Genomic DNA, 9,949 nt, shown 5'->3' with positions numbered 1-9,949 from the left:
CTTGTTTTAGCAGGAGGTTCTCAAATGATCCAGCTGTAATTACCTGGCTAGGCACTGCCAGCTCTGTTGCATATTAAAGCTTTAATGAAATAAGTAGTAGCTCCAGTGTATTCTGGGAAATCTGAGAATACACTATTTGCTTCAAGGAAGAAATTAGCCAGACTAGGACTTAAAGGTCAAAATTTAATTTGATTAATTTATCTCTTTTATTTTTAACTCAGCCTTTCTGAAATTGTGCTATTGGTACCAGAATGCTATTTATGGCCATGTTAAAGGAGGAAGGCTTTAACATGTTTTAAAATTGTAAGTAAATTTTAATATGCATTGTCATATAATAATTTGATTCTCCAACACAAGCACATAAGTAAACTTTAGTTGGGAGGGAAAGTAATGTCTCTACATTAAAAGCAAGCAAAGCAACCTTAAAAGAGAGTTTTGAGGTTTGTTAACACACATACAGTATGAGCACGACATTAAGGTGAAATATTTCAGCTATTACCTGTATCCTTATAGCATGTAAATATCCCACTTTCCCTGTAACATCTAATTCACTTGAATTTTTTAAACCTTTGAAAGCTGATGTTTAACAATAAATGACAATGTATTGTGTGTTAGTAACCTAACCACACTGATGATTAATTTGCTTCTCTGTGATTCTCCAATTGAACTAGCTAGATTGTTCAAGCTCTGAGTAGAATTTAGCTAGAACACCAGGGATACAGCACTTTAGTATAACAAACAGTGAGTTTCAATGACCAAGTAGCCAGCACCTCAGTTTGGGACATTGGTTGGACATTGGAGGAGAGAGGGAAAGGTACCACCTACTGGTCCACCAAACCTCGTATTCCTTAGAAGTTTGCCAACCCAGTACTGATCAGACCAAACCTTGCTCTGCTTCTGAGATCTGACGAGGTCAGACTATAAGACAGTAATGTATTTCATTTTATACATGGATCCAATCTGTATACTGCTCCACTAATTTTGTGTAGTCTGCACGTAGGAGATACATAAATCAATGCGATGCCATTTAATAGGAACAGGGTACAAACAATTGAAACTCGTTTTTCTGCAAGTCTGTATTGTCAATGTCATGAAGCTACTTAAGTATAATAACATTGCCACCTGGTGGTTACATGTGGAGGTTACACTAAATGGTTTTGTATTCTAGATCTTTTCTACAGTATGTGATTTTTTGATTTGTCTCCTAAGCATTCAATTTACACAAATTCCCATATAAAGTGTAATTCATTAAAACATACAAATATATACATTCTCATTGGTATTTAATGTTTTTGTGCACAGCATGGAATTTTTTATCTTAAGAGAAAACAAGAGTAACTAACCATTTTATTTGAAGATTTGTCTTAACTTCACACAGGGAGCAAACACCTCTAATACTTTTGAATACATTCTTGATTGAATTTAAATAGTATGTACATGTTATGTGAAAATGCAGGTATTTTCTAAAGCTACATCTTAAGGATACATTTTAGAGTTATTAACATAATTCTTTAAAAAGGTCTTTTTGTGATGTTAACTACCAAGTGAGATCCAAAATATAATGGAACTGCAGAAAGTTTTATTTATAACCGACTTTAGGAGCCATTTTACCATTGGGTTATTTGGAACAATTCCCTTGCTAAGCTAGCTAATGGTTTTTCCATTAAATTGCTCACATCACTCACGAAAGCTATTAATACTTAAACAAGGTTAAGTTCAATCACACATGATACAGATGACTGAACTTCATAACATGATATATGGGTATTTTAAATGTAAACAAAAAACCACTTGAATTAATATACAGTACGTATCAACCATAACATGGACTAAACCTGAGAACATGTAGTGTCAAGGAATTGTGTTATTGTGTGCTACATCTTCAAGTGGTTAACAATTAGAGGGTGTAATTAAAAAAAAAAAAACAATTTGTGACCTATTTGTTTTAGCAGAAAAGAAAAACATACTAACAGAGAATCCAGTAGATGTCAGAAACAAATCAATTATCGAATTGTATCACAGGGACACGACATTGGGATTTATATCTGTGGAACAAAGTAAAGACACTGAAGTCAGAGCACTTATACCCTGTGAAAATCTAAAAATAATGGAGATTAGAATTTTTTAACAGAACAAAAGTGTTTTCTTTTACCTTGAAATCTACCTTGTGGCATTGGATGTTTCCGACTATAGAAATGTTGGGCTAGACTTAATGGGATATTGAAGAAAACATTGTAACAGAATAAAAGAAATGAACACATAGACGCTATCACCAAAATGTCTCTCTATCAGTCAACTATCATACATGAAGTAAGCAGTGGTCAGTCCAGAATAATGGAAATAACAGAATAACACCAAAAAATTCAAATGACTTAAAATGACTCTGTCCCAAAGGCAAACTTTTCAAAATATAGTGGCTCGTGTTTATTTATAAGCCCTTAATCATATAGACTCTAATGTCTTGAATGATTGAGTCTTTTTTATGAGGCATCACCAATAGAATGATGGCAATATTAGACCCATGCCATTTGACCGATATTATTTTATGTTCTTATTTCATGCACATGTATGCATCTCACAACAGAGCACCTCAACATTGTTGTTAAGTGTTTGTCTCAGAAGTGACAATATCTATACAAAAATCAATACAGTAGATCTGCTGTTGTCCCTGACCTCCTGAAACTGCATCATGGCATGGACTGCTTCACTATCGAAACAGGAGGTCAGAAGTGAGAGAGATGAGATAGCTCTATTTATTTTTTTCTGGGTAATGCTGAAAAGGTTGTATCTCATGCCTGGATGTCTGACATCACAGATTCTTAATAATAATAATAATAATAATTAATAATTGCTTATACTTATATAGCGCTTTTCTGGACAATCCACTCAAGGGCTTTACAGGTAACAGGGACTCCCCTCCTCTTTTCGAGAAACACCCTGGGATTTTTAATGACCACAGAGAGTCAGGACCTCGGTTTTATGTCTCATCCGAAGGATGGCACCTGTTTACAGTCCCCGTCACTATACTGGGGCATTAGGACCCACACAGACCACAGGGTGAGCACCCCCTGCTGGCCCCACTAACACCTCTTCCAGCAGCAACCTTAATTCTTCCCAGGAGGTCTCCATCCAGGTACTGACCAGGCTCACACCTGCTTAGCTTCAGTGGGTTGCCAGTTGTGAGTTGCAGAGTGATATGGCTGCTGGCATTAATATCTTACATAGCAATGCAGAATGACCACGTACATAATACAGTATGTTCACCAAGAAAATTATATGTAGTCAATTTGCCTGGAATTTCATTATGTAGAGAATATAGTGAAAATAAACATAATTAGATATTATGTGAATTGACAGTGTATTTTGCTTTTTATAGCTTGGATCCTGGAATATTTTCCCAAGCAGTTAAACTGTATTTGTGGTGAAAGAGAATCTGTGTATCTATTTAAGGAGGGTGTGGCTATCCTCTTTGACTGTTCATCTTTCTTTTGAATTGAAAGTGTATTTTTTTAAATACAAGACAAAGCAGTTCATAAGTGACTATCATATGAGAGGATAAAAATTGTCACACAAAACAAAACAATAAAATACTGGCATGGTGATGCTTTCATAATGATGAGAAATACATGTTGATAAGTACTAATTAGAATGCCACCTAAAAGGACCTTTAGTACCAAATTCCAAAAATTCTAAATAAAATGAATGGAGACTTACAGCTGGTATACTTACATTATCTCAAGTGAACGAATGTTTGCAACACTAGGAAGTAGTGGCATAGAAGCACAGTTACTGCAATGTGAAAAGACACAAACAAAAAAAAAACTTGGAGAGTGGAACACAAAAGGATAAGTTTTTTTGAAGCACAATAATTGAAATTGCATTGGTGCAGACAATCACACTGCACATAGTGATGCAGGATATAAAACAGTGACATCTAGTGGAATGTGCAAAAATTGACTAAAGACACTAATCTGTACGTTAGTGGCCCATTGCCTCAAAACACTCTTGCTAAGATCAACTCTCTGGAAAGGTTTCCTTACACTTAAAGAATTTCTGCACTACAACCCAAAGTCAGTGTGTTTGGCAGCTTGATTTCCTTATTTATCTGCTTATGATTAGGGTTTATTTGTCCTGTTATTACCACAGAGGTCTTGTTGAGCACAAGGGTTCCACAGTTCACTGTTTCATTGAATGAGAATAAGTAGAAGGTGGTAGACTGTAGCTTCTTCTTTTAAGAACATATGGCTGTTTTCGTTTTGTACAATAATACAACCTGTGAATTTTTCAACGAATGAATGTTTAAGTCAAAATCATCAGCTGTCAGTAATAATTAATAAAAGTGCTTGCATTTTGGAAACTTTATATATCTTATAATAGATTTATAAAATATAACCTTATGAAACTGAAGGAGTAAATAAGTTTTAAGCTATAAAAAAAGTCCTGAGGTAGATTGAGCATTCTGTTTAGATTATATTTCTAACCATAAAGAAAATTAAAAAAAATGTAAACTCAAAAAACATTGATACAAATGATTAGGAAATGCAGCTAGTAAGAAATTTTATCACAACACACATGTACATATGAAATTACTTTCAGCATGAATGTCATCACATTTTTCATTGCTCGGTCATAAGAAACAGATGCTCATATTTTGCTGTCCAGTTTCGAAGAACTTTGGACTAATCCTATTATGATGTGGTTTAGTGTGTGAGCAACTGATAATACAGATTTCACTTTGAACCACGTGACTAAGACAATGATGGCTTGGCTGCAAGGATAAGGACGCTGATTCCCCTTGCTAGCAGGGATGAGTCAAGAAGAACGCAAGGGTAATAATGAGGTGGAGGGAGGAACACACAGCGATGAAAAAGCAAAAAGCTGTGAAAGTTGTGTAACCCACATTTTCTCTAGAGGGGCGTTGCAGAGAGTTAGCTGTCTGCTTTTAACACAAAAGGCCAATTTACTCTTAATTAACTCTTGGTTAATAAAATGAATCCAGCAGATTTCCAGTGAAACCCAAACCAGAGAATATGAGTGGAAAAGGCGTGAAAGTGGATGTAACCCAGAACAGAAGAATCAATCTGACCAGCCATGTTGTTGAAGCTGATATCGTGGTTTCTTTTAAGAAACAGCTGGATAACAACTTTGGTTCAACTAACTACTACTGTAACTATCAAACGGGCCGAATGGCCGATTGGCCTCCCCACGTCTGAAACCTTTCTTATGTTCTTACGTAAATGTTGCAAACTTTCTGCAAGGTAAACACAAGAAAAAATATTCTAAATAGAAAGCGAATTGTCTAAGATTTTCAAATCACAGTTAACTTTCACCCATTAAAAGGATAAAATAATTTCCAAAAGATCCCTATTCCAAAATTCTGAACATCTCCTGCATGAATGTGATGGGATTTGAAAACTACGTAGAGCTGAATGCCTTCAGAAATAGTTTTTTTTTTCACAATCATTGACATATTTCTAAAAATGTTAGGTAAGAGATGTAGCATCACAAATTAAAGCCTTAATGCTCAGCATCTACTTAAACAGCTAAAGGCATTTTTTTGTCTTTCATCCATCCCCCGTTGTAAGCTTTCTACCTATTGTTTGCTTTTTTAGAAATTAGTTACCAAGTCTGTATGTAAAGGACTCAAAAAGGGCAACAAGCCCATGGAACACATACAAAACGCTGTGGAGCTGGGACCACATCATAAAGAAGAATAAGTAAATCATGTTGGGTTTTGGCAGGAGTACTGAGAAACCTCACTGGAGAGGATATCAGGAATGCCACCATCCAACAGACACTCATCAAAGGAAAACCAAAGGGAACTGGGGAAAGCCAAGACCTTTTTTAAAGAAAAGGCCAAAGGGCGGATCTCTGCCAGACAGCAGGGACCTTGCAGGGTTGGTGAAACACTGTTTCCCACAGAGAAAGCAAATTGTAGGCGTTTTCACAAAGTTCAAAGAATTCTGCAGTAGGTCTATGCTTAATGGGCGACGGCAATCAATGCCCAATATCAGCATTACTGTGCTTTTTAGAACACATGAGTATCTAACAAACCATCACTAGAGTTAGCAATCATCATCTGGGCGCTTCTGCTTAACTCTTGTATCATATGTCCTTTTTGTATATCACTGACACTACCTCTGGCTTAGCTCACTCTTCAATAGAAATATGGGTTCTTTATTCTTGGCAGCTCTTTAGTTCTCACTGAAGAGGTGGCACACTATACTTCAGAGCTCCCTTTCCTTCCAACATCAACACTTGGCCATTCATGCTGAAAGACTAATGTTCAGTTCTTGCCAGCCTGAGCAGCTAGGAATGCAACAAAATATCCAGTCGTCAACAGATGTCATAGAAAATAAAGAAGAAACTAGTATAATTTGTATTCATGAGGGCTATAGTGTAGTTCATGGAAAGAGATTACAAGTGACAGATGTAAAACAGTATATATTTGTTTATAAATTCCAGAAGAAATGCACTTAATAACTATATTAGGTACTCTTCATTCACTTCTGTTCCTCAAGATTTGAATTATATTAATATCCCGGTACCTTGTAAAGTAGCTTAATAACTACAATACTGAACAGTATAAAATCTTACCTTCCATATACTGTAAATAGTCCAAAACAATGTTTACATGGTACACTACAACAGCAGTGTCTAAACTATAAAAATATGTATAGCCACAGTTTAACTTGATTCATGAAGATAAATGCATACGTTTTGGATAAGCTGCCATTATTGTGTATCAATAACCAAGTTTGACAGATATTAAAAGCCAGGTGTCTCTTTTTCCCACCTTTTCAGGTGTTTTGTCTTGCATCTCTTTCCTTCTCACTCAACAAGTTTCAATCTGGCCAGGAACTGGACTCTTAGATGAGTAACAAATGTGGTACTTTCATTGAATCTCTTAAACTATTGCCGTCTCTTGTGTACGTGGTGCTGTCTCATCCTGAATGCACATCATGAAACTGTTTATTTTGTTCTTCCTAATCTTCATTGTTATTATTACTGCTAATAATAACTTATTCATTTATAAAGTGCATTTCCAAGGACACTGAAGTACTATGTAATGCACAATTGTACAGTTACTTTATAACAAAAGTTTGGGAGGGATGACAAAAACCAAGTTCAATCAGACTCAGCTGTCAGTAATTTGCAATCACTGCTGACATCACTTCCTCTCCTAAAACTCTACAAATACTGTTCGTGATCCCACCTGCACTCCCACCTTCACCCCATCTCCACCTTGGCCTCTTCCTCGTCTCTGGTCAGGAGATTAGCCCTCAGCGAAGCAGGCTAAGCTAAATTTGGACTAAACACTCTATAATTCTTTCAGTTAACTTAATTTTTGGGTTTTGTTATTCCTAGTGAACTTGTGTATTGCATATGAAATGTTTTATTATTGTACAAAAAGAGTGTCCCTCAGTCACTCCTGTCCTTTTCTTGAAAATGTTATCAGGTGAGAGGTTTCTTTTTAATTTATCAGTATCACTGCTTTTCCCCAAATATTTCTATCAATTTCATCTCACTATGAAAGACAAATCAAACTGTTACACTAATAAGGCCAGCAAAGCAACACTATAATAAAAGCCTTTCTACATTATAGGAAATAATGTGGAATAAGGGTGGCATGGTGGTGCAGTGGTTAGCATTGCTGTCTCAAAGCACTGGGACCCTGGGTTCAATTCCTGGGGTACTATCAACATGGACTTCTCCCCTTGTTTGCGTAGGTTTCCTTGAAGTGGTCCACTTTCCTCCCACAGTCCAAAGACATACTGGAAGGTTAACTGGTGTCTCGGAACAATTGGCTCTGGTGTGTGTGGGTGCGTGTCTGTGTGTGCCCTGCGATTGACTGGCATCTTGTCCAGGGTGTACCCTGCCTTGTGCCTGTTGCTTGACAAGATAGGCTCCTCCTTCCCCTATATTTGATAAAGTGGTCAGAAAACGGAGGGATTTTCTCCACTATGCTGTCCAAATTTAAAGGAAGCAGGTTACTTGCAATTAAAAGCAGCAGCATAGGATAAAACGGTTAGGTTGAGGGTTCATATCCCAGGTGGGATGTTGGTGTTTTATTCTTGAGCAAGGTGCCTCACTACAATAAGAAGCTCTGTGTATGAATCTACCAGCTGTGGGATTAAGACTGAATACCTCGGTCAGAATTCCCCCTACCACATGAACAGAGCTAAGTGATAGTTTAGAACTGGCAGTTTGCAGTGGTCTATCAAAAATAAAGACTTCACTTATTGAGCATAAATTACCCACTGTGGAATATATACAGGCGAGACAAACATTATATTACTTACAATACAGATGATGGCTTCATAATCATGGACTGCTGCATGTTTCCACAAATAAAAAGTGAGTTCTGACTTTAAAGAATACGCGCCATCATAACTTGCATATATTTTATATAGAATATAGAATTATATAGAATTCTCACGCTACAGCTGTCCTTCAATAGGCATGTCTAGATGACCTGCATCTTGTGTTCACACACAGGTGTGCTCCACAATGGGTACACCTGCAGCTATTGTTGTTAGAAATGAGCTGTAGCACAATGGGTGTTTAAAAGAACAAACCTCAAAGTAATCCTTCTTCTCTAAAATTATGCAAAAAGAAAAAAAAACACATAGTAGTTTATCTTAGGAAATTAAAATAAAACACAAAAACAAAACGGTACTTTAACTTAATATTTGATCCACACCTTTCCAAAGTGACTAAATAATAGCAGGAATCAATATTAAAAAATGTAATTGCACCACAGCTCATCAATTTATTTATCTTGTAAAAAGGTATTCTCAATATTATGCATTACTGTCTAAAAATAGATTAATTGCCCATGCTTTCCTGAAACTCTCCAACTGAGTGATCATGTCAGTCAACATAATAGTCCTTAAGCACTTTTTTTAATTTGGATTGAGTGTGTGTTTTCCATGCAATTATCTGAGGTAGTTGAACTTTATTTGTATAAACAAATGTTGCCAGTAGAGACGTAGTTTAATTACTCTGTTGTATCATCTAGCTGACGTAGGTAAGTGATGTAAAGTACCATCTTTGCCCAAATAAACACTGTTATGCATTACCTAGTTTAATGCATGAGTTAACTGTTGGCAAAATATTTTCTGAGTCAGTGAAACTACAGTGACAATGAGATGAGCACATTTTGTTTTGTATGTATCCTCAGGCTGAAGCAAACAATCAAGACCTCACACAGCAGGAGCATTTAATTGTAAAGAAAAAAAAACACAATAAAATTGCTACCACACATGAGTATAACAAGCAAGCAAAGTTAGACAAGTTTTTAAGGAGCACAGACATCCGCGTTTTAAAAGTTTTAAGAGTGGCAGGGGATTTTTCACATGAAGGTGGATTTAGTGTTAGGACCACCTTGGTATAAAAAATCTGCTTAATCATATTCCCTTTAACTGAGTCTAAATATCATCCATTCACACTGATTTCAAAATGAAATGGATAAACACACAAAATAAGTGTCACTCAACAACATTCTGTTTCAATTCCAGTACTGCAACAGAATTGTAGTATGAAATTTAGTATACTTTTTAGTGACACAGATGGTAGAATTGTTATGTATTAGTAACTACATTTGTGTTTTAAGTGTGTTCTTTTTGTACTCTCCACGGGGTATTAATGAAAACTAGAAACCTCATTTAATTTTTCATAAACTGTTCTTTGTAGTAACAAAAAATATATTTAAATCGCACAGAGGGCAGAACTGGAAGACAGCAAGGAACAGTAAAATACTGTAAAAACATCCTAGTGTAAGAAAATTAAAGCTCAGATTTCTAGCCAGCAGATGGAAAATTAATAGTAGCTATAAAACACTTAACATAAACTCTTTTAAAAAGACTTTATTCACTAATTTCTGTGAAAGGTATGAATACCGTTGTCTGTTCTCAATATATGTTTGCTTTCCAGGATATACTTGAAA

Source organism: Lepisosteus platostomus, chromosome 2 (genome assembly GCF_059453375.1).
Source record: "Lepisosteus platostomus isolate fLepPlt1 chromosome 2, fLepPlt1.hap1, whole genome shotgun sequence".
NCBI classification, from domain to species: Eukaryota; Metazoa; Chordata; class Actinopteri; order Semionotiformes; family Lepisosteidae; genus Lepisosteus; species Lepisosteus platostomus.
This window is presented reverse-complemented; position numbering follows the sequence as displayed.